We start from the raw sequence: 24,922 nt of genomic DNA on the forward strand, positions 1-24,922 counted from the left end.
GGGAGGAAGGGGAGGGAGGAATGGAGAAGGGAGGAGGCAGGGAGGAAGGAAGGAGGAGGGCGGGAGGGAGGGGCAGGGAGGAAGGGAGGAGGGAGGGAGGGAGGAGGGAGGGAGGAAGAGAGGAGGGAGGGAGGAAGGAAGGAGGAGGGAGGGAGGGAGGAAGGGGGAAGGCAGGAAGGGAGGAAGAAGGGAGGGAGGGAGGGAGGTGAAGGAAGGAGCGAGCGAGCGGCAGGGCGGCCTCCCTGAATGCTGGAGTTGGGCGTCCGTGCCCCGTGGGCCCCACCATTCTAGGGGTGATGACATTTGACTGAGAAACTGCATCTGGCCAGGGTTCCCCAGCCAGGCCACGGTGGAGCTGGGCTCCAACCCCAATCCGGAAGATTCTAGAGCTCAAGAGCCTCCTCTTCAAGTCAGACAGGAAACCGGGTCGCGGTCCCAGCCTACCCTCCACACACCCCTGCTTAAGTCAGCTGCCCGCTCCTGAATCAGTCAGGGATGTGACGCGGTGGCTTTCCCGCCACAAGTGAGTAACCTGAACCTAGTCATGAGCGGACTCAGCCGGGCCAGAAACCGTAAGGCCGCTCCGGGCACTTGAGAGACCGGGCAGGTGCCGGGCCCGGACCGGGTTAGTGAGGAACCCGCAGCCGTGATAGAGTCCTGACTGCGGTCATCACCCTCCGAGGGGCCCCACTCGTGGGGGACGTGCCGAGGTCACTCAGTCTCAAGCGGCACGGGAGTAACTAAGAGGCAGAGACACGTGGACAGCGTCAGCTGCCAGGTCCGGGGGAGGCACACGCTCCTTGTAAACTTTTCTGTTTGGGACACTTTCAAGAAAAGTAGAAAATAAAAAATAATAAAAAGTAAATAAAAGAAACTTCTAAAAATTTACTAAATAATAAACTTTTTTTTTTTTAAGTGAAAAGGGAAAAGACAAGTACACAAAAACCTTGACTTTGAGCTTCTCTGCACAGATCTGAGATCTGGCCGATGGGGCACAGAGACCAGGGTGCAGGCTGGCGAGCCGGGGCCCTGCTGGCGGGAACTTCGCCACTCTGGACTGGCCCCAGCGTCCTCTCTGGGCGGGGACCAAGGGGCCCGGGCTCGGCGAGGCCGCGGCGGATGCTGAGCGCACGGATGTCGAGCACCTGCACACCGAAGCCCCGAGAGTCTGGCCAGGCCCGGGGGCTCTGGAACGCTGCCTCCAAGGCCCCGGGACTCCACCGTTCGGCCACCAGGACGCAGCAGGTGGGCTCGGAGCCGGCGGAGAGACGCACAGAGAGGCATGAGGCTGCCGGGCTCTGGAGTCAGGAAGAGAATCTCAACCTGTCTCAATCTGTGGCAAGCAGGGTGGCCGCGGGCCCGGCTGAGTCTCGGCTTCCCCGTGCAGGAAACAACACCACAGAGGGAAGCGAGCTCCACAGGGTGCCGTAGAGGCACCTGTCCCCTGCCACCAAGGCCGCCTTCCTCCCGGGGGACGCCCAGGCTCCTCCAGCAGGGATGGGGGTCAGCTCCATTCCCGCCCTCTCCAACAGCTGGAGCACAGTGACCCCAGGTGGCCAGCACCTCCCCACCGATGGCTTCACAAGACGGCAAGCGGACGCCGAGCTTTTCCTGTCACAAGGGACCCTGCGCGGCACTGCTCGGTGCGGGTGGGTCTCTCCACCCGGCACAGGACGGGCGCCACCCGGCCTCACCCCCTCGTCCGGAGAAGCTCCCGCCAACGGCCGAGACCACCAAGTGGGCACGGCACAGGGGACAGGAAGGTGGGTCACCCTCCCCGGGCCCTGAGGCCGTCAATGGCAGGCCCCCCTTCCCAAAGCTGGTGGGGGCGGGGAGCCGGCCTGCAGGGTGGGCCAGTGGGTCAGGCCGCAGGAGTCAGAGTAACAGGGAAGGCTGGGGATCCCGGATGCGTGATGGGCTGGGCAGCCCGGGCCGAGCTGCCCACCTCCCTGCTCTGGTCCATCTGGCAACAGAGTCCACAAGGACACGGCCTCCCAGAATACCTGTGGAAGCATATCAGACACGCGCTGGAGGGCCAGGACTGTCCTCATTTGCTGCTGAAAGCCCAGCCCTGGAGCTGCACCCAGCACCCAGCACCCAGGCCCTGGAGCTGCACCCAGCACCCAGCACCCAGCACCACGTCCCTGGAACTGCACCCAGCACCCAGCCCCTGGAGCTGTACCCAGCATGCAGCACCAAGCCCCTGGACCTGTACTCAACTCAGCACCTTGCCCCCAGACCCTGGAGCTGCACCAGCACCCAGCACCCAGCCCCTGGAGCTGTACTCAGCACCCAGCACCCAGTGAATGTCAAGGGGCAGCTATTGAGTTATTCCGTAAAGAGCACATAGAGGGCATGTCACAAATGAGGATGCATATATGACGACTGACCGTCATCACTGTCCCTGCTGCTGTCATGTGACTCATGGCAAATAAGATGCCAGGGCAGGCAGTGACATCGCTCCAGGCCCTCTGCCCGCCCCCCACTCCCCCCGCTTCGGGAGCTGGACTCAACCTGAGCCTCGGAGCCAGGAGCTAAGTTCAGGCTGGTCAGCTACCAGCATCATGATGCCCGCTTCCTAGAGGCTCCATGAACAAGGACTCTCACTTTTCTGAGCCATCCGGCTCCTCTGAGACCCCAGAGGAGCCACACCACTCTCCCAGCAGAATGCACATCCATGCACTCTGCCTCAAACTCACAGGGTTCAGGGACCCCCGTACACCCCCCACCCAAGGCCAGGTCACAGGGCACCGTGCTCGGAGGAGGCCGAAACGGCCTCTCAGCCAACGATGCGCACACAACTGGTCCTGGGAGATTCAGATCCCACTCTCACTGAGCACAGCCCAAGCGGTCCTGTGTGAAGGAAGGGATGTGCCAAAGCCACCCAGAGAGGAGTCCACTGTGCATGTAGGAGCCCTGACATCTGCACTCTGGGCCCCATCCTCGCTCCCACCCCACTCCCCGATGCCCCCAAAGCCACTCTTCCTGCCGGTCAGAAGGTGCACCCCAGTCCTCCAGAGCCCCATCCCACCCCATAGGCTCAGCTGGGCAGGGCCATCCCCTGGGAAGGCCCTGTCAGCGGTTGTGGCCTTTGGAGTCCTTAGAACAGGACTTAAGTTGGCTCCGTGCTGTCACGGCTGTGTGCCCTGAGCAAGCCACCTCACACTCTGGGACTCAGTGTCCTTACCTGTAGCGTGGGGTCGACTACCACCAGCCTTCTGTGGTTTCTGTGAGGTTAAACGGTCCTAGCAAACTGCCTGGCATGCAATCTTCATTATACACACGCCTGAGGTGTTTCTCAGTGACCCACCCACAGGCACAGGTGCACACCGCCCTGCTCATCAGAACCATGAGGTCAAGTGCAAGAATACCAGCCGTTGGGAATGCAAGCTGGTGCAGCCACTCCGGAAAACAGTCTGGAGGTTCCTCAAAAAAGTAAAAATAGAACTACCCTACGACCCAGCAATTACACTCCCAGGTATTTATCCACGGATACAGGGGTGCTGTTTCGAAGGGACACATGCACCCCATGTTTATAGCAGCACTATCGATAACAGCCGAAGAATGGAAAGAGCCCAAATGTCCATCGATGGATGCATGGATAAAGAAAACGTGGCATGCATACATACACACACACACACACACACACACACACACACACACACACACACCGGAATATTACTCGGCAACGAAAGAGAATGAAATCTTGCCATTTGCAACTACGTGGATGGAACTGGAGAGTGTAATGCTAAGTGAAATTAGAAAGACAAAAATCATATGACTTCACTCATATGAGGACTTTAAGAGACAAAACACACGAACATAACGGAAAGGAAACGAAAATAATATAAAAAAACAGGGAGGGGGACAAAACAGAAGAGACTCACAAACAGGGAGAACAAACTGAGGGTTACTGGAGGGGGTGTGGGAGGGGAGATGGGCTAAATGGGTCAGGGGCACTAAGGAATCTACTCCTGAAATCACTGTTGCACTATACGCTAACTAATTTGGATGTAAATTTTAAAAAATAAAAAATTAAAAAAAAAGAATACCAGCCATTAGGGCACATGGGGGATCAGCTGGTTAAGCGTTCGACTCTTGACTTCGGCTCAGGTTATGATACCATAGTCATGAGATCGAATCCCACGCCGGGCTCTGTGCTGACAGCACAGACCCAGCTTGGGATTCTCTCCCTCTCTCTCTCTGCCCCTCCCCCACTCAGACTCAGGCACGTGCACGCTCTCTCTCTCTCTCTCTCTCTCTCTCTCTCTTTAAAAAAAAAAAAAAAAAAAGGAAAGTGGTACTCCGTACCGGACAAACGCATCAATATATAAAAATCCAATCTAACGAGAAAATGGAACAGCAACCATATTTTGCTCCAGCCAGAAGGTGAGTTAACAAGAGCATCAGCTCCCACAGAACGAGCCACCGGGTAGGAAAGTGGACATCCTCACTAACTACAAAGAAAACACGAAGAAAATACCACTGCGGACTCCTTATGCAGGTTTAAATCTGCAGAAACAGTAGGAAGAAATACAGAGAGAGCTCATGTGCCCGCGACACCCTCTCCCCAAAGGTAACGATCTACAAGACGGTGGCAGCGTCCAGGGTGCCCACGGTGACACACCCAGATTCGGGTCATCAGGGGCCACCAGGATGGGTCACTCTGTCCTTTAAAAGCCACACCCACCCCGTCTTCCCGATCCCTCCCTCCTCTGCCTCAGCTTCCAACCCCTGGTAGCCACCAAACTCTTCCCCATTTCTCTAATTTTGTCACTTTGAGCGCGTACTTCAACGGAAGCACCGTGATGTGACCCCCAGGGACTGGCTGGTCTCCTTCAGCACAGCCCCCAAGATACTCTCCAGCTGCTGCCGTATCCAAGGTCCCCTCCCTGTTCGGGCCGAGGCCTCATCCACAGTGCATGTGCACCCGCTTTACTCCACCCTGCACCCACTGAAGGGCGTCGGGGTCGTTTCCAGGTTGGGGCTATCACAAATAAAGCTGCCGTGAGCAACACTAACGCACAGGTGTTCGCGGGGACGTAAGCCACCGCTGCTCCGGGACAGGCAACTGAGTGCTGGTCACTCGGCAGAATCAACTTTAGGTCTTTAAAAAGCTGCCAAAGTGCCCTGCAGGCTGTGGCATCTGCGCCCCGCCCCCCACCCGGGCTGAGCAACCCGTGTCTCCACACCCTCCACGGCTCAGGAGGGGTCCCTGCAGTTTATTTCAGACCCGACAGGCGCGGCTCCGGGACTGGAGGCGGGACTCCTGGGGCTGGAGGCGGGGCTCCTGGGGCTGGAGGCGGGGCTCCCGGGACTGGAGGCGGGACTCCCGGGGTTGGAGGCGGGGCTCCAGGGGTCAGGGTTCCTGGAGGCTGACTGTCTGGACATCTGTCCCTGCGTCTGTTCCACCTGCATTTCCTTTTCCGGGAAGGGTCTCTCCGTGTCTCCTGCCCAATATCTAAGCAGACAGTTTGGCTTTGTGTAGCGGATTCCGGAGGTCTTTCTATATTCTAGACACTAGGCCTCGTTCAGGCATGTGGCTGGGGGACGTGTGCTCTCACCTCAGGCCCGTCCCCTACCCTCTGCACATGACCCTTCAAGGAGCAAACACCTTCAATTTGAGAAGTCCGTTTGTCTATCTTCCTTTCATATATCACAGTCTTGCCATCAAAGTGCTCTGTCCCAGTCAGTCATGGGGCCCGAAGACCTTCCCTAGAAGTTTCACAGCCGTGCTAGGTCTGCGATCCATCACGAGTTCCGTTTTGAGTAAGATGCAGGATCGAGGTCGAGGCCGCTTTCCGGGCCCTACGTGGAAAGCCTATCCCCCTCCACTGCCTCACCCTCCCGGTCCCATCGGAAGTCGGCTGGGCACAGCTGTGTGGCTCCTGTTCCGTCCCACAGGCCTGTGAGCCGCATCCTGGCTGCCGCAGGGACACAGTGGGCCTCCTGCCTTATTAACTCGTTATTCCTTTGCAATGTTGTTTCTGCTGCCCTGGGTTCTGTCCACTCCCACGCAGACTTTAACCAAACACCTGCTGAGATACCGGTAGCAACTGCATTAAACCCAGGGATCAGTCTGAGGACAAGTGACATCTTTCCAAGGTGGAGTCTTCTCATCCATGGACATGGTATGTTTCTCTACGTATTCAGGGTTCTTGGACTTCTTTCCTCAGCATTTTGTAATTTTAAGCACGCATATCCTGCACGTGTTAAGTTTGTACCGAAGGAGGTCACTTCAGTTACAGTGGCTGTAACGATACTGCATCTTTAATTTCTGTTCACGCAGCACATTGCTCGTATGTGGAAATGCAGGTGGTGTTTGCAAGCTGACCTTGCATTCTGCGGTCGTGCCGAACTCATGCATTAGTTCTGGGAATTTCTGTAGATTCCTCGGGTTTAGCCCACAGTTGATTTAACGTGGGAAATCACTGAATGTAAACCCATCCTGGTGACAGATTACAGGGGGAAATCATATGAAGGGTCTGCAGATAAATTGTGAGTGCTAATTGTAGTCTCTGTGGGCTCCAGACCATTTTATCAAAAACCCACTGCATTAGCATATAACCTAACAGGCTATCAAAAATCGAAATGTTTTAAAAATACCATTTATAAAAACATGAAAATGTGAATCACTTGGGAACAAATTGAACAGAAGATTTTATGACCTTCATGGGAGAAAACTGTTGGAAAATTCTTTAAAGTCCTAGATAAGAGAGACACCACGTTCATGGGTTACATAGGAAAGGTGTCGATTCTCACCGAATAAATGCAGAACGCAGTGCAATACGGGTCAAAACCCCAAGCGGTGACTCTGGAGAACCGGACAAGCGGATTACAAACTATGAGGAAAACACAAAGGCCGATTCAGTGATGAAAACGAAGGGAACAGTTACTTCCAGCACCAGTAAAAGCTCACCACGTCGGACGGGGATCCAAGACACAAAAACATACACATTCACTCCATTCATATGAAGTTCCAAACCGGGTAGCAGCAGAGAAAGCAACACTGCCCTGTTAGGCCTGCGTGCACGCCAGAGGACTAAAAAGAAACACAGGAGAGTAATGACTGCAGAAGTCACGCAGCGTGGTCGGGAGAGGCACACTGGAAGCCCCGAGGTGCAGCCACTTACGAACGCACCGTGGCGACACGGGGGCTCGTTTTTTATTTTTTTATTTAAAAAAAATTTTTTTTTCAACGTTTATTTATTTTTGGGGGGACAGAGAGAGACAGAGCATGAATGGGGGAGGGGCAGAGAGAGAGAGAGACACAGAATCGGAAACAGGCTCCAGGCTCTGAGCCATCAGCCCAGAGCCCGATGCGGGGCTCGAACTCACGGACCGCGAGATCGTGACCTGGCTGAAGTCGGACGCTTAACCGACTGCGCCACCCAGGCGCCCCAACGGGGGCTCGTTTTATACGCGCTCTCTAAGCCCTGTGAGTGCATGTGTGCACACACGTGTAAATGTTCTGTGCGCTCTTCTGCGTATACGAGGTAGCTCGCAACTTGAGGAGAAGACAGAGATGGAGAACAAAAGAGGCAGAAAAAGAATTACTTTAAGTAGAACGAACGAAAAAGAAAGAGGGAGCATCTTCCTGATCACAAATCAAGACCCCTGCTACAGCTATGGTGATTGACACAGGGTGGTGCTGGGTCAGGGAGAGGTCGGCAGTCCAATCGTCCAGAGAGGAAATGCACTTGACACACAATAGGGGCGGCATTCCAGGTCAGTTCAAGGAAGGCAGAATTTTAGCAGGTGCTTCTGGGACACCTGGTTGTCCCTGTGGAAAAGTCAAACTGTACCCCTCCTTCATACCACAGAAAACACCAATTCCAGGGACACCTGAGACCTGACTACAAAAGAAAAACACCGTAAGGTTCCTAACATAACTTAGGAGACCATCTTCATGGTCTCAGGAAAGGACAGGATTTCTTTATCCTTCATCAAGTCATAAAAACACTAACCTTAACAGGAAAAAGTAGTACATTCAACTACCTTGGACAAGCCACAAACTGGGGGGTGAATGTGCAAATACCAGAAAAAGACAGGCACGCCTGGGTGGCTCAGTCAGCTGCGTGTCTGACTTCCTCTCAGGTCACGATCTCGAAGTTCGTGAGTTTGTGAGCTCGAGCCCCGCGACAGGCTCCGTGCTGACAGCTTGGAGCCTGGAGCCTGCTTTGGTTTCTGTGTCTCCCTCTCTCTCTGCCCCTCCCCTACTCATGTTCTGTTTCTTTCTCTCTCAGAAAATAGGTGAACATTTAAAAACAATTTTTTTAATAACAACAACAAAAAAGAATTAGAAAAAGACATACAACCCAATACCGAAATGGGTACACGACTCGCACAGGGAATGAACATATGAAAAGATGCTTCATCGAATCAGTCATCAGGGAAATGTAAATTGAAACCACAACGAGGCAGCATCACACAGCGACCAAAATAACCAAGAAGCCCACCACCACCTAGCAATACCCAGTGTTGGTGAAGGTGTGGGGAAGTGGGGCCCGCACACGCAGCTTTCCCCAGTGAACGGAAGGCACACACGGATGACAACCCAGCAGGTCCACACCCGAGTACGTACCGTGGACAATGCCTGTCCATGTGCAAAGGAGGCACAAACGTTCACAGCCACCAAAAAGCAGGGTCTAGCCAAACAACCGTCAACCATGGAACGGGTCAGCCGTGGAATATTCAGACAATCAAACACTGTACCCAACAAAAACGGGACAGCTCCTCAAAGGTCACACACAGAGCTGCCACAGACCCTGGAAGGTAGGTGCCCAAGAGGACTGAAAGCGTGCTCATGTGAATACATGCGTGTAGATGTTCACGGCAGTGCTATTCACAAGAACCCAACTGTGGGAACGGCCTGACAGGTCCACCAACAGACGAATGGGCAAACCAAACGTGGTCTAGCCATACCGTGGGCCGCCACTCCACCACAAAGAGGAGGGGAGTTCTCATCTATGTTGCAGCGACAATGAACCTGGAAGGCATTATGTTACATGACAGAAGCGAGACTTGTCGAGACCACATGTTGAGTGATTCCGTGTTCATGAAGCAGCCAGAAGGGGCACACGCACAGAGGCGGCTGGTGGTTGCAGGGGTGGGGCGGGGAGACGGGGAGCAATGACCAGTGGGCACGGGGTACCCTGTGGGGTGGTGTAAAGGTTCCAGAACAAGATGGTGGGGTGGATGCATGGGGCTGTGACTAGAGCACTGTGTTCACTCTAAAAATGGTTAGTTTTATGCTACATGAATTTCACCCTAATTAAAAAAAAAGAATAAATGACAGCTGCTTTCTTCCGTGAATGAATCTTAAAACAGGACATTGAACAGAAAATAAGACAGAAAGGAAAATAACAAAGAGAACGATTCCATTCATACCAAACTTAAAATAGGCAGAACAAGAACGCATGCTTCGGGCAAGTACACATAGGTGGTAAAATTATCAAGCGTTACAGGGAATGAGTCCCCAGAACGGACGCTAACTCTTCTGGTTCTTAACCCTCACAGTTTGGTCCATTAGAATTACTTCACTAAAATGCATTATACATTCTTTAAGGGATTCCTGGGGGGGGGCGGGGCTCAGTCGGTTAAATGTCCGACTCTTGATTTCGGCTCAGGTCGTGATCCCAGGATCACGGGATCGAGCCCTGCATCAGGCTCCGTGATGACTAGAGAGCATGCTTGGGATTCTCTCTTACTCTCTGCCCCTTCCCCGCTAGCATACGCACTCTGTCCCTCTCTCTCTCCAAAATTGGAAAAATTTTAAACTAAGGAAAAAGAAAATGGCATTCTTCCTGATGTATGTAAATCTAAAAACACACTTTAAAGGAGTAAAGAAAGAACAAATATTGTTACAATGTCGATGCTACCCAAAGCAATCTACATATTCAATGCAATCCCTATCAAAATAACACCAGCATTCTTCACAGAGCTAGAACAAACAATCCTAAAATTTGTATGGAACCAGAAAAGACCCTGAATAGCCAAAGCAATCTTGAAAAAGAAAACCAAAGTAGGAGGCATCACAATCACGGACTTCAAGCTGTATTACAAAGCTGTAATCATCAAGACAGTATGGTACTGGCACAAAAACGGACAGTCAGATCCATGGAATAGAACAGAGAACCCGGAAATGGACCCACAAACGTATGGCCAACTAACCTTTGACAAAGCAGGAAAGAATATCCAATGGAAGAAAGACAGTCTCTTCAGCAAGTGGTGCTGGGAAAACTGGACAGCGACATGCAGAAGAATGAACCTGGACCACTTTCTTACACCACACACAAAAATAAACTCAAAACGGGTGAAAGACCTCAATGTAAGACAGGGAGCCATCAGAATCCTCGAGGAGAAAGCAGGCAAAAACCTCCTCGATCTTGGCCGCAGCAACTTCTTACCCAACGCATCTCCGGAGGCAAGGGAAACAAAAGCAAAATCAAGATAAAAAGCTTCTGCACAGCAAAGGAAACAGTCAGCAAAACTAACAGGCAACCGACAGAATGGGAGAAGATATTTGAAAATGACATATCAGATAAAAGGTTAGTATCCAAAATCTATAAAGAACTTATCAAACTCAACACCCAAATAACAAATAATCCAGTGAAGAAATGGGCAAAAGACATGAATAGACACTTTTCCAAAGAACACATCCAGATGGCCAACTGACACATGAAAAAAGGCTCCACGTCACTCATCATCAGGGAAATACAAATCAAAACCACACTGAGATACCACCTTATACCTGTCAGAATGGCTAACATTAACAACTCAGGCAACAACAGATGTTGGCCAGGATGCGGAGAAAAAGAGTATCGCTTTTGCACTGCTGGTGGGAATGCAAACTGGTGCAGACACTCTGGAAAACAGTCTGGAGGTTCCTCAAAAAACTAAAAATAGAACTACCCTTCGACCCAGCAATGGCACTACTAGGCATTTATCCACGGGATACCGGTGTGCTGTTTCGAAGGGGCACAGGCACCCCCATGTTTATAGCAGCACTATCGACAATAGCCAAAGGATGGAAAGACCCCAAATGTCCATCGATGGATGAATGGATAAAGAAGATGTGAGATAGATAGATAGATAGATATATACACACAATGGAATATTACTCGGCCATCAAAAAGAATGAAATCTTGCCATTTGCAACTACGTGGATGGAACTGGAGAGTGTAATGCTAAGTGAAATTAGAAAGACAAAAATCATATGACTTCACTCATATGAGGACTTTAAGAGACAAAACACACGAACATAACGGAAAGGAAATGAAAATAATATAAAAACAGGGAGGGGGACAAAACAGAAGAGACTCACAAATATGGAGAACAAACTGAGGGTTACTGGAGGGGGTGTGGGAGGGGGGATGGGCTAAATGGGTCAGGGGCACTAAGGAATCTACTCCTGAAATCACTGTTGCACTATACGCTAACTAATTTGGATGTAAATTTTAAAAAATAAAAAATTAAATTAAAAAAAAACCTTTTATACAGGACTGTAAATTCCTAAATAAAGACTTTGAACAATATTATAGGGACAAAAAATAAAATAAAGGAGCAAAGAACAAAACAATGAGAATTGGGAAAGCTAGAACCAGGCATACATACCTCATGCTGGAGGGGCACAGGCCAGTGCTGGGAACCCCGGACATCCCCCCCAACTCGTGAAGGGGGAGAGCCCCATGCTGGGGTCCCCAGACATCCCCCCAGCTTGTGAAGGGGGAGAGCCCCATGCTGGGGTCCCCAGACATCCCCCTCCAGCTCGTGAAGGGGGAGAGCCCCATGCTGGGGTCCCCAGGCATCCCCCTCCAGCTCGTGAAGGGGGAGAGCCCCATGCTGGGGTCCCCAGGCATCCCCCTCCAGCTCGTGAAGGGGCAGAGCCCCATGCTGGGGTCCCCGGATGCCGGCAGCTGGTTCTTGCAGTCTCTTCAGCTCAGGGCAAGGAAGAGCCCATTCTGTTCATGCTGTGCTCTGTTCCAAGGCCTTGTCCTGCCCAGAGAAGGCCTGGGGGGGCCCTGGCAGCTGCCGGCCTCGCAAGCACTGATAATATCTGAGTGCCACAGGCCAGTGAAGGCACACAGCAGGCACATAACAAATGCCCGGCCAGCGAGGGTACACAGCAGGCATTTAATAAATGCCCTGGAATGAACCTGTGGAACAAAGGCCTAGAATACCTTCAGAATGTCTGTGAGTCCCTGGGACTTGGCACATTTTAACTTAAATGCCAGCCTATGCCCAGAGCAGCAAGTGTTGAGGGGGGGAACAGCTTCTCCCCGTAACTGGTCCCAGAGGCAACTTGCAAAGGCACACTTCCCATAACTAAACCCCATCTGGAGACCTCACCCAGCTCCACCTGGTGGGGACTGAGCAGCTGTCCCTGGGCCCAGCAGAGATGAGGCAAAGCCACAGCCCAAGTCCCCCGGCAGCCCGCTGCGGTGGACCGGCCTGCCACACGCCTGCCCACCAGAGGCCCCACAGCGGCCTCCAGGCCAAAGCCGGCCCACCCTGCCGAGGACAAGGTCTGTCTCACAGTAGCGTCGAAAAGAACGGAACATCTACCAAGAGAAATGCAAGACTGAAACTGAAAACTAGAGAAAGTTGTGAAGAGAAATGAAGAATCTGAATACACGGAGGGAGGTCTCACGTCCGGGACTCTGAAGCCGTGATACTGACGAGATACCAGTTCCGTAAGAAACTGATCTCCAGGGCGCCTGCGTGGCTCAGTCGGTTGTGCATCCGGCTTCGGCTCAGGTATGATCTCGCGATTCCTGAGTTTGAGCCCCGCATCGGGCTCTGTGCTGACGGCTCGGAGCCTGGAGCCTGTTCCGGATGCTGTGTCTCCCTCTCTCTCTGCCCCTCCCCCGCTTGTGCTCGGTCTCTCTCTGTCTCTCAAAAATGAATAAGTGTAAAAAAAAAAAAATTTTTTTTTTAAAGAAACCGTTCTCCAAGTTCAATGCAGACTTTCAAAAGAGAAACCACCTAAAGTTCGCATGGAAAAGCAAAGGCCCCAGAGCAACCAGGACAGTTTTGAGAAAGAACAAAATGAAAGGCTCGCACGACTTGGTTTCAGAACTTACGACAGAGCCCCCCTGCCTTACACGGCCTTCGGTGCCAAGAGCACACGGAGCAACGGACAGACTGAGAGTCTAGAAATAAGCCTTCCCACTTCCAGCCGCAGGTTCCCGTCCAACACGGAGAGCAGTGTTTCAACAGAAGGCGCTGGGACAACGGGAATCCACAGGAAAGAAATACTCCTGGACCGTGACCTCCAGCCACACACAAGAAGTAACTCAAAATGGGTCGTAGACCGGGGCGCCTGGGTGGCTCAGTGGGTTAAGCGTCTGACATCAGCTCAGGTCGGTCATGATCTCATGGTCCGTGAGTTTAATCCCCGTGTTGGGCTCTGTGCTGACAGCTCGGAACCTGGAGCCTGCTTCACATTCTGTCTCCCTCTCTGCCCCTCCCCAGCTTTCTCCCTCTCTCTCTCTCTCAAAAATAAACAAACATTACACAAATTAAAAAAGAAAGAAATGCCAAACCAAGTGGGAAGAAAAGATTCGCAAACACACATCTGATAAAGAATCCACGTCCAGAATATATAAAGAGTGCTCCGAAGTCAACAATAAGACCAAGAACTCAATTGAAAAATGAGCAAAAAATTTAACTAAGGACTTTGCCAAAGACTTCGTACAAATGGCTAAGAAGCACCTGGAAAGCCGTCCAGTCTCATTAGTCACGAGGCAAATGTAAAGCGAAGCCACGTGCGATACCCGCGAGGCTGACGGCAATCCAAGCACAGGCGAGCCAACGTCGTTCTATGTAAAAGAAGCCAGAAACACGGGGCCACGCAGGGTCTGCTTCCGTCATTTCAAGCGTCCAGAAAAGGTGTGCAGGGTCGTGGGAGGTAGGGCGGTGGAGAGCATGGATGGCAAATAGGCACCGGGGATGTACGTCGGCAGGAGTCATGCAGTCGGACCCGTCTCTTCCTGCGCTGGTGCCCAATGGCCTCCAGGCGCACACTTGACTGGGACGCCAGGAGGAGCAAGACTAGTGACCGAAAACCTCGCAAAGGACACTGTGGGGCAGCTCGGTCGTAACTGGTCACTCGGCTTCCTTCCACCTCGTTCTGCGGGAGTCCCGATCCGTCACAAGGGAGTCCGAGGGCCGAGGCCACCACGCTCCAGGCACCAGCCCGGCCCAGACCTCAAGTCGGCCGAGCCTGGCACCAGACTTGGGGTGCAGAGCCCTTATTAACTCCTTGTTTCTGTGTTTTCCTGGCTGCGGTCTCCGGCCTTGTGGGGCTCGGAAGCCGTCCCCACCGGGCCCCACCAGCATGACGGACGGCCACTGCTCAGGCCACAACCTCTGGGGGGCCGCTGCGCCTCGGTCTGCAGCACGTGGGCGAGCAGGGGGCAGCGGTGCCCCCGCCCGTCTGCAGAAAAGTGGGCTCGTGTGCACTTACCCGCATGGAGAGCGAGCCCTGGGCTAACAGAGCAGCTCCCTTGTCCAAAGCATCTCGAGATGTCAAAGATCTCTTAAAATTCTGTTCAAATCACCCACCTCTGAGCTCCGGAAGCCCACACGGTCAGGGGGAGGTGGTCCACGCACTAGGGACAGAATTCACTCCTCGGGGGCCCAGACCAGGCTCCCTGGAGCCGGGCCCCACGTGGAGGGCCCCCTGGACACCTGGGCGGTCCTCTCTCGAGACGTCTAAGAGCCATGACCCCGTGAGGGTGAGTGAGGACAGGCGTCTTCTGCACACTGAGCCTCTCAGCCTCTGTAAACGAGGTGCAGCTTGTCCTGTGACCCGTGACTCACTTGAGATCCTTGACTGAGAGACACAGATGAGAAACGAGCAGACATGTCTCTGGAGCCCCTCCCTGCCCGCACCGTCCCCGCTCGTCGTGGGAGCCAGAGGAAGCACTGCCTGCCCAAGGTCGCTCAGCGTCCCCAGGCCCACGTGCCCTCCCCTCCAAGACACAGAGGCTGCAGAGAGAACCCGCAGGAAGAGAACGCAGGTGGAATTCGGGTGCACGTCCTCAGCCAGACCTACGTCCACACGTGGCTTTAGCATCGGGCTGGCTCAGAACCCTTGAAAGAGACACCGGTGAGGTCTAGTGCAACATGGGGGCCCCGGCTCACCCTAGGAAACCCAGGGCAGTTACTTCCAGTAAGGCCTCCCTCGGGCCGGGGGGCAAGGGCAGGGCCACCCGTGCGTCTCGTATCCCACCGCAGCGCCCCAGCATGCTGTAGCTGAACACAGCAGTGAGTTCACGGGCACCTGATGGCGACGTGATAGGACACACTGCGGTGACCCGATGGCGGGAAACGCGGTCGCAGCTTCTGTGTGTGGAGGGCACCGCGCACCGGACGTGAGTGGGCTTATGTCCACCGTCTCCTTCACACCCGATGCTGGACGCCGTGATGTCACCACACGGCCCGGTACGACAGGCGGGGGCAGGATCAGACATCCATCTGGGAAAGGCTGGACACGGGGCGGCCACGCTCAAGTTCACACTGGACCCAGGGAGGCAGGGGCCTGAGAGCCTGGCTCTGAGGAGCTGCACCCCACCCCAAATCTCAACCTCGTGCTCCCCCTTCAGGAGAAGGCTCTCAATGTTTCTGGCCAGGCGGCGCACAGATTCCAAGACGTGGGAAGTCTGATGTTCGTGAACTTTTCCGGTTCTGCAAATCCAAGTGCTGAAGGCCACGGAGCCCAGAGGACACGAGAACACCGTGTCCTTCCGCCAGCACCCCGGCTAACCACAGCTGCAACGTGGCTGAAAGGAGCAAAATGCTCCAGGAACACAGCTGCTTGCAGAATCATCATCATTTCCACACAATTAAACCTTGTTCGCCACGAAAGCATCACTCGGAAGTGGCTCTGTTCTCGGCCCGGACCCAGGAACTCACAACGAGCCACGTAAAATTGATTACGAGTTAATTGCTCTGAGAGATGCTTAGCTTTGAACTACGAGCCGTCGCGGCAGGGGTAATTAAGAACAAGCCATGTTCAACAAACTCAATGAAAACCAAGATTTAAATGCTGAAATTGGCTGCTGGCCTGAATGTAACAGGAAGGCGGTTCCAATCCGAAAGGCCATCGGCTGAGCACACGCCGTGCGGGAACGGGGCATCGGGGCAGCGGTGAGGGCACCCAGGGCACATGACACCTCCCTCCAGTGCCCAGCGGGCTGCTCCAGCCGGCCTCTCCGGATCTAAGGCCGCTGGCAGCCTCCCTGCACCCAGGCTACATCCACAGTCCCTCCCTTCCTGTGACTACGCCCGTGGTCGCGATGCCCGCACACGAGTACCCTTAAACCACATCCCTTCGGGTGTCTCTAAGCCGACAACGAAAATGCTGCACTGTGTGTTCACATACTTGGACAGGGAGTGACTTCTGGCCGCTGCAGACAACAGCCTGCCACCCGTCCTTCTGTCCTTCTGCAAATACGGTCAACGCAAACCCTTTGTGCGAAGGAGACTTCGTGTGCCCACCGCCCAGGCCACGGGATGCCCCGATGATGCCCAGACGGAGAAGTGTTACTTCCAGGTGCGTGTGGGCGTTTCTGGAGGAGTTGGGCACCTGAACCGGAGGATGGAGTGGAGATGGCCGTCCCCGTGGTGAGTGGGCGCCATCCCACCCACGGAGGGCCTGGGGGGGGGAGGGGAGGATAGCAGGAGAGTCGGCTCTCTGTGCAAGCTGGGAGATCACGTCCTCCTGCCCCCAGACAGCAGGGCTCCTGGGTCGCGGGCACTCAGACTCAGCCCAGAGCACACAGCGGGCTCTGCTGGGTCAGCCCCCACAATCACATGACCCGACTCCGGTACCAAATGCCTCAGGTATGTCTGCGCCCCACTGGCCTCGTCTCCCCAGAGAATCCAGTATGCTGCGGTGACCGGCCCCTCACCAGCTACTTAAAACGGGACGTTACTGAGCGCTGGATGTTCACATGGCTCCCTGTCTCCAGAACTTTCCGTGCAGAACATACCCAAACATAAGAGCATTTATGCCTTGTCTCGTCCATCACCCTACCACACCTCTCTGTACAAGATACACTGAATTTCTGGAGCTTTTATCATCATTTTTTTTAAGATACAGAAGTATTTTTTTTTATATTGGCTGACTAAATGTAAATACATCAACATTTTTGATAAATAATTATTACATTGAAAGATTATGTATTCCGGAAATACACCACTTGGGAGTTTTTGTATTTATACTGATTTATAGCGCCTTATTTATTTATTTATTTATTTATTTAAAAATTTTTTTTTCAACGTTTATTTATTTTTGGGACAGAGAGAAACAGAGCATGAACAGGGGAGGGGCAGAGAGAGAGGGAGACACAGAATCGGAAACAAGCTCCAGGCTCTGAGCCATCAGCCCAGAGCCTGACACGGGGCTCGAACTCCCGGACCGCGAGATCGTGACCTGGCTGAAGTCGGACGCTTAACCGACTGCACCACCCAGGCGCCCCATATAGCGCCTTATTTAAAAAGAGGCCTCGTTCCACCGTTTCGTGGCCTTGAGGCTTCTGCACCTTGGGGCAACCCACCCAGGTAAGACCGCCCCTCTGACAGCGGAGGAGGTCAACTTTTTAAGAGTAAGGGCTAGCAACGGTTAGGAAAGGTCAGGGAAAAGCCGGGGAAAGGTGACTTTGACTGCTCGGTCCCAAGTGCGAATCTGGAATCTGAAACCCAGGACTCTGACCCCGTTGAGTGGCCCGTGGAGGCCTTGCACACCAGGGTCTGTGTATCATGCTGGAGGATCTCGGCCCTCAGAAGGGCAGGGTCTGGGTCACCCTCTCCGCCTTGACAGGATCGCTCCTGGTCACCTCCGACCACCCAGGCTGCCCCTGGCCCTCAGACCAGAAACAAGCTTCCCGATCCCCACGCTTTCCGGTCTTGGCTGAAACGTTCCTCGGCCCGCGAAAGGCCGTCTCTAGCTGCGTGTCCAGCACAGACCCTGCCCCGCCCACTCCCGGTGCGTTTCCCACAAAGCCCCCACCCTCCCTAGAAAGCACAGAATCACATGCCGATGAGCGAGTGAGCGGGAGAGAGCTCCTGCCTCCGAGGTCACACAGCCAGCCCGCAGCAAGGCCAGGCCGCCGCCCAGGGTCATCCTCTGGCTCCCCTGTCTGACACAGCCTCCTCTTGATAGCAAAACAGTGTTGGGGCTCCCGGGGGGGATCCTGGGGGGCTCAGTCGGTTGAGCGTCTGCGTGTCGATTCCAGCTCAGGTCACGATCTCAGGTTTCGTGGGATCAAGCCCTGCGTTGGGCTCTGTGCTGACAGTGCAGATCAGAGCCTGCTTGGGATGCTCTCTCTGCCCCTTTCCCTCCCCTCCCCAGCATGCTCGCTCTCTCTCTCTCTCTCTCAAAATAAATAAATAAACAAAAAAAAAAACGGTCTCTAGCACAGCCACCACTCTAAGGGTCCTCCAGGCCCTCCGCCTTCTGGAAGCTTCCCTAGGCTCCTCCCTTTTCAGTGCTGAAACTCTCCCAGGCCCAGAATTTGAGCACTTCTCAAGGCCAGGGCCAGAGCTCCGCTGCCCTGCCCAGACTCCCCACCGCACCCAGCCCAGGACAGCACACACAGCCAAGCTTACTGGGGCCGACGGCCCTGAAGGCTGCAGAGGGGACCTCGTGCCCAGACAGGCCAGGCTGGATGCTGGCCTGGCCTCTCTGGGACCACACACAAGCCCTTTCACCTATGAGCCCACTTTCCTCACCTAAACATCAGGCAGAGACAACACACACACATACACACACACATACACACATACACACATACACACACGGCTTCTGGGAGAGATTAATGAGGTCACAAGTACCCGGTGCTCAGCAGGTACACAGCACAGATGAAGCCAACGCTGACGACTGGGAGCCACTGGGCAAAACCAACACCTGAGGCAGGGGTAACCCCCGCCAAGCACTGGAACAAGCCTTTAGAAAACGGTCTTTTCTGAAAGGCCAGAGAAAGGTCAGGAAAAGCCACGGGAACCTGGATGGTCTAGGAGTGATAGAGAATGGATCCATGGGGACGATCTCAAGGAGTGAATGAGCGAGTGGGAACAGGGAAGGAGTGGGAGAATGAGGCCAGATCGCGTGGCATGAACGAGTGAATGAATGAATGACATGAATGACAGGAATGAATGAATGAATGAATGAGGCCAGATCACATGGCATGAATGAGTGAATGAATGACAGAAATGAATGAATGAATGAATGAAGCCAGATCACATGGCATGAGCGAGTGAATGAATGAATGACAGGAATGAATGAATGAATGAGGCCGGATCACGGGAGTGAATGAGTGAATGAATGAATGACAGGCATGAATGAATGAATGAGGCCGGATCACAGGAGTGAATGAGTGAATGAATGAATGAAAGGCATGAATGAATGAGGATGGATCATGTGAACAGTGAATGAATGAATGACAGGAATGAATGAATGACAGGAATGAATGAATGAGGACGGATCACATCGCATGAATGAGTAAACGAGGACAGATACTGGAGGAAGAAGGGAAAGAGAATGAAAATGAATGAATGAATGAATGAGGCTGGATCACAGGAGTGAACGAGTGAATGAATGAATGACAGGCACAAATGAATGAATGAAGCCGGATCACATGGCATGAACGAGTGAATGAATGAATGACAGAAATGAATGAATGAATGAGGCCAGATCATGTGGAGTGAACGAGTGAATGAATGAATGACAGAAATGAATGAATGAATGAGGCCAGATCATGTGGCGTGAACGAGTGAATGAATGAATGACAGGAATGAATGAATGACAGGAATGAATGAATGAATGAATGAGGCCGGATCATGTGGCGTGAACGAGTGAATGAATGAATGACAGGAATGAATGAATGAATGAATGAGGCCGGATCATGTGGAGTGAACAGTAAATGAATGAATGACAGGAATGAATGAATGAATGAGGCTGGATCACAGGAGTGAACGAGTGAACAAATGAATGACAGGCACAAATGAATGAATGAAGCCGGATCACATGGCATGAACGAGTGAATGAATGAATGGCAGAAATGAATGAATGAATGAATGAGGCCGGATCATGTGGAGTGAACGAGTGAATGAATGAATGACAGGAATGAATGAATGACAGGAATGAATGAATGAATGAGGCCGGATCACATCGCATGAACGAGTGAATGAGGACAGATACTGGAGGAAGAAGGGAAGGAGAATGAACGAATGAATGAGAAATGGCCTCCGGTCCCCCAACAGCCCCGGTCTAGCCTCCCCCAAAAGAGGGCTCTGTGCCAATGGCCAGAGGCCTGATCTCAGTGTGGGACACAAGTGGGGGGCGGGCAGGGCGGGAGGAGGTGAGGGTGAAAGGGCCCGGCTGCAGGCAGGTCTGAGGCCTGCCGTGTCCCCCCCACCCCCACAGCTGCTCCTGAGGTCAAAGCACATCTGTGCAGCCGCTGCGCTCTCTGAAGGAGGCGGCGGGACCAGCTGTCGCCCCCGGGTCGCAGCGCGGGGAGCCGGCCCTTCAGGAGCCACAAGGACGGGACCCCCCCCCCCCCCCCCCCCCCCGCCGACTGCGGAGTTCCGGAGCATCCTCACTGCGTTCCGCTCCTGGCCGCCCACACGCTTAGGGCGCACCACCGGCCCCTGGACAGTCTGGGGGCCCTGATCCCACGCGGAAAGGAGCGCTCCCATCCGGACACGCGAGGCTACACGCGGCAGCTCTGGGCGCCACCTCCCAGCAAGCGCCACCCTGTCCCAACTGCACACCAAACGTGGAGGACGGGAGCGGGGGACACGTTCGCCTCGCAAAGTATCAACAGCGAGGCCGAGTGACCGCTGAGGGTCCGTGGGCAGGGAGAGGAAGGGTGGGACCGCGGCGGCCAGGGCTCCTTGGCACGGCCCCCTCCCTGCCGCCCACGCCTGCCATTCTCTGCGACAGAACTTGTAACAGAGGGTCCCGTAGCGTTTCCAGCAACAGTCACCCAAACGCACTCCCCCACACCAGCGGCAGAAGTCACACTCGCCACGTGCACACACAACACGCTCATCGGGGACATCCGTCCGCACCCCACCTCAGCAGAGCCAACCTGAACCCCCGGCCTGCGCTCCCCTAACCCGCCAGAGAGCTCCGCACAACGGAAACCTGAGCACGCCTTCCTGGACCCCCCAACGCCCTCACGGCACCCCACAGCCACCCGGCGGCTGCTGAGCCCCGGGCCGGCACACCCCCACCCCCACCCAGAGAGGGGCCGCAGCCTGCTGGGGTCTCCAGGCCCGCACGCCGCTGCGGGGAGGCCTTCAGAACACGCGGGCCCGGGCCAGCCCCCCACAGGTGCTCAGTGAACGCACAGACCTGGCAGAGACCCCCACACGGACAGGGACGCGGTTTCTGTCGGATCAGTAGGCACAGAGACACTTCCGCTCAGTGGGCGTGTCAGCACGCGTGGCTGTTTGGGAAGATCCGATGTGCTTATGTCCCTAAACCACAATAAAATTCCTGGTGGATCAAGCCTTCCATCACTGGAAGAGAAACAAGCCACAGGCAATCTGGGAAGGTTCTAGAAAAGATCACGAGTGTGTTTGCTTATGGTCTTGAAGTCTGGAAGGCGTTCTGAGAAGAACATCAGAAGCCATCAAGGAAGGAGAGGAAACCTGCCAACGTAAAACCTACAGCCTCCCATCGACGGGCGAACAAAGCCTGGTCCGTCTAGTAGAATATTAATATTTCAGCCTTGAAGACAGAGGGGAGACTCCAACATGCACTGGGACCCACTCCCACAAGGTCCCACGCACCAAGGACCCACTGCCACGAGTTTGCGGGAAACGAAAGGCAGAAACCAGCTGAAGGCAGCACAATCCCTTCCCCTGGAGGGTCCCCTGCATGCGGGCCGTGTGGGCCCCTGGCGGAGACGAGGCTCCGGGGACGGCGGGTCATGAAAGGGCGAGCAGGCGCCTCCAGAGTGGCAGCCGCAGTGACCAGAGGTGCCATTTCCCGGTGGACGTGCCAGGCGGGAAGCCACAGGCGTGGGCACCGCATGCAGAGCTGGGCCACTGGAAGGCAGGTGCCTCCTCCCACACCTTCCAAACGCGAAGCCGGCTCCATTTGACCCAAGGGCACAGACACCTGACGGGAATCAGGCGGGGCTGTGGGGGCAGCAAAGCCCGTGTCCCAGGGGGGCGCCAGCGCGGGCCTCCCTGCTTCCCTCTGTCCCTCTCTGCGTCGGAGAAGACGTCTCCCCACTGAGCCGTGGCCCCGGCTGCACTCAGCATCTGCTCCGGCACCCCCTTCCTCCACCCCTGCTGCTGCCTCCGCCTGCCCACACTGTTCCCACACTCGAATGCCCTCCCCACTCTCTTCTGCCCATCCTCGAAGACCGGGCTCAAAGGTTGCTGGTTCTGGTAAGTGAGCCCCCCGAAAGTACAGGGAGAATGGGCTCCTTTCCTCCTCTGTGAGCCCACAGCGTTGAGGCACAGGGCAGCCTCCTCCCAGAAAGGTCCCCACTGGGATGAGCCAGCAGCAGGAGGGAGGCACAGCTGCGGGCAAGGTCCTGATGGCACACGGCCACGCACCACACAGCGCCTCGACCGGGGCTCACGATGGTTGGTCGCGGGTTGTGGGACCCAGGGCAAGCGGCTTCGCCCTCGGCTGGAGCACAGGTGACCGCATCACTGACTCTCACGGGGCAGCTGTGCGGGTCGGGACAGACCCAGGGCCCTGATGCAGAGCGCAGCATCACCTAAAGTTACACTGAGATACCCGAGGCTTTCTCACTGCAGAAGCCGCACGCGTGCACGACTGTCTTGGGAAGACTGGTGCTGCCCCAAGGAACCCACGTGACCTCCAGTCAGTCACCCGCCTCCTCCAGGCCTCAATGTTCCCGCCTTTACAAACGGGAGCGGGGAAGCTGGCCAGGCCACCACAGGGTCCCCCTGGAGATGAGGACAAGTGTGGGTGACCACAGTCCTCTCGGCTACCTGCCCTTCACCCCGGCCTCTCCCTACAACCCCCGCTCTGACCCCAGCCAGCTGGTGAATTCCTCACACCCCAGCTGGCAGGCAATTCACCCATGTTTAGTGACCGCGGCTCAAGAATGGAGCGGAGCCAGGACCCAGGGCGCCCACTGGGTCTCAAAGCCAGCGCCTGCCCCCTTCCTGGGGCCGCGTCGCCCCCTGGGGGTGGGGGGCAGAGGTGCAGTGGGCCCGCTCACCGCCAGGGGGCATCTTGAGGAGCGGCCCTCCGGGACTCAGTGCTGAAGGAATGGCCCCAGTCCCTGCCCCTGGGCAACAGGCTGTCCCACCCCTCTCTGGGCCCCCAGGCCCTCGCCCATGGAACGGGTACTGGCGACAGAAGACATCGGGCAGCTCAAACCCATCGTCCACGGGGCCTCGTCAGGCGGCATCAGCAGGAGAGCCGGTTGGGTGGGGAGAAGGGGAACAGGAGGGTCTGCGGCATTCTGGGAACGGCACACGGCCAAATGCTAGAAGATTCAAAGCGTTGTGGCACCCCACCACCAAGACCACAGACAGACCGCCACATGTCCACAGCTGGGCGACAGACGGGCCGGGCTCTAACCGCTCTGTGCTCACAAGCCTGGGCAGCTCTTCTCAGCAAAGACTCCACAGAGACCCCAAAGCTGTGCCTTGTTCTCCTTCTGGAACCACACGACTCCCCATCAGCTGGACTAATTCTGGGCACAAGGGAAAGAACTCTTCTCTTTCCCTGGGGGGGTTACTGAGCTGGGGGGGTACCATCACACGGAGACAGGACGGCCCAGCGCAGCCCTGTCCTGACGGGGTGCAAGCCCAGCTTCTCCCAGTCCTAGCTGGGGGCTCTGAGCAGCCTGCCTAACCTCTCTGTGCCTCTACGCCTCATCAGAGGCCCCAGCAGCGAAGCCGGCCAGCGCCATTCTAACCAGACGGTGCCCGTGAGGCCCGAGGTCCAGGGACTAGCTCGGAACAGGTCACGTGAAGCAAGCTCCAGTCCTCAAGGTCTCCTCTGCCCGGAGCGGGAGGCTTTATGCAAGATGAAAACCAAATTCATTGCATGTTCAAGCCATTAAGCTCCTCCAGAGATGAGGCCCTGCGTTCTCCAAAATGCTAATTTTGTTTTTTTTTTGTGTGTTGCCTGAAAGGGAAGCAGCACGCCCTGAAGCCAGAGCCAGGCCAGACGGGAGAGAAGGGCCAGGCAGAGGCCATGCCTCGGCCGCAGCGTGTTTTTCTCATCACCTGGGAACCCGAGCCAATCTGTGGAAAAACAGACCGCAGAGATGCGCGGGCGGGAGGCAGAGGGACAACGGCAGGTAGCAGGAGACAGCCGCTCAGGCCAGCGGTGCGGCGCTCCAGCCAGAGGCCCGTTCTAATTAGAGCTGCAGAGAGCAGGGCCAGCCAGGAAGACCGCCCCAGGGTGAGATGCCCTCGCCGCTCGTGGGGCGGGCGGCTCCAAGCAACGAGGCCCCCACCGAGGCCCGAAGCACCACACACACACACACACACACACACACACACACACACACACGGGGCCTCCTCATTGCCATGCTTCCCGACTCCCAGGGGCACGGCGGTGCTCTCTGGACACCCCAAGCAGAGCAGGGTGGGAGAGACCTGACTGAACCCGGGGGCTCCCACCTCCCTCCCTCAGGGCTGGGATGCACGGTTCATGGCCCTTCCCAGGGCTGTGGAGCGCCCCGCAGGCTGCCCTCTGAGGCCGCCTGTGTCCCTGAGCAGAGTACGTGCCCCCAGCACCCCCAGGAAGGACAAAGGATCTGACTTTGCTCACCGTACCTGACACCAAGCAAGGAGCCTGCACCTGCCCCCTGCCCCCAGGACCCTCACCGGGAGTAACTCAATTTAGCAGAGTTGCTGTGGAGGGGCCTGAAGATACCAGCTCCAGCCCCGGCTGGGACACCTA

General features: G+C 55.3%; 1 protein-coding gene across 3 annotated transcripts in view; it reads right to left on the reverse strand.

The window, feature by feature from the left end:
* Positions 1-24,922, reverse strand: part of PRKAR1B (protein kinase cAMP-dependent type I regulatory subunit beta) — a 122,798-nt gene that overhangs the window by 58,768 nt on the left and 39,108 nt on the right. The gene's annotated exons all lie outside the window — the stretch shown is intronic.

The sequence above is a fragment of the Prionailurus bengalensis genome, chromosome E3 (assembly GCF_016509475.1).
Source record: "Prionailurus bengalensis isolate Pbe53 chromosome E3, Fcat_Pben_1.1_paternal_pri, whole genome shotgun sequence".
In the NCBI taxonomy this organism is placed as follows: domain Eukaryota; kingdom Metazoa; phylum Chordata; class Mammalia; order Carnivora; family Felidae; genus Prionailurus; species Prionailurus bengalensis.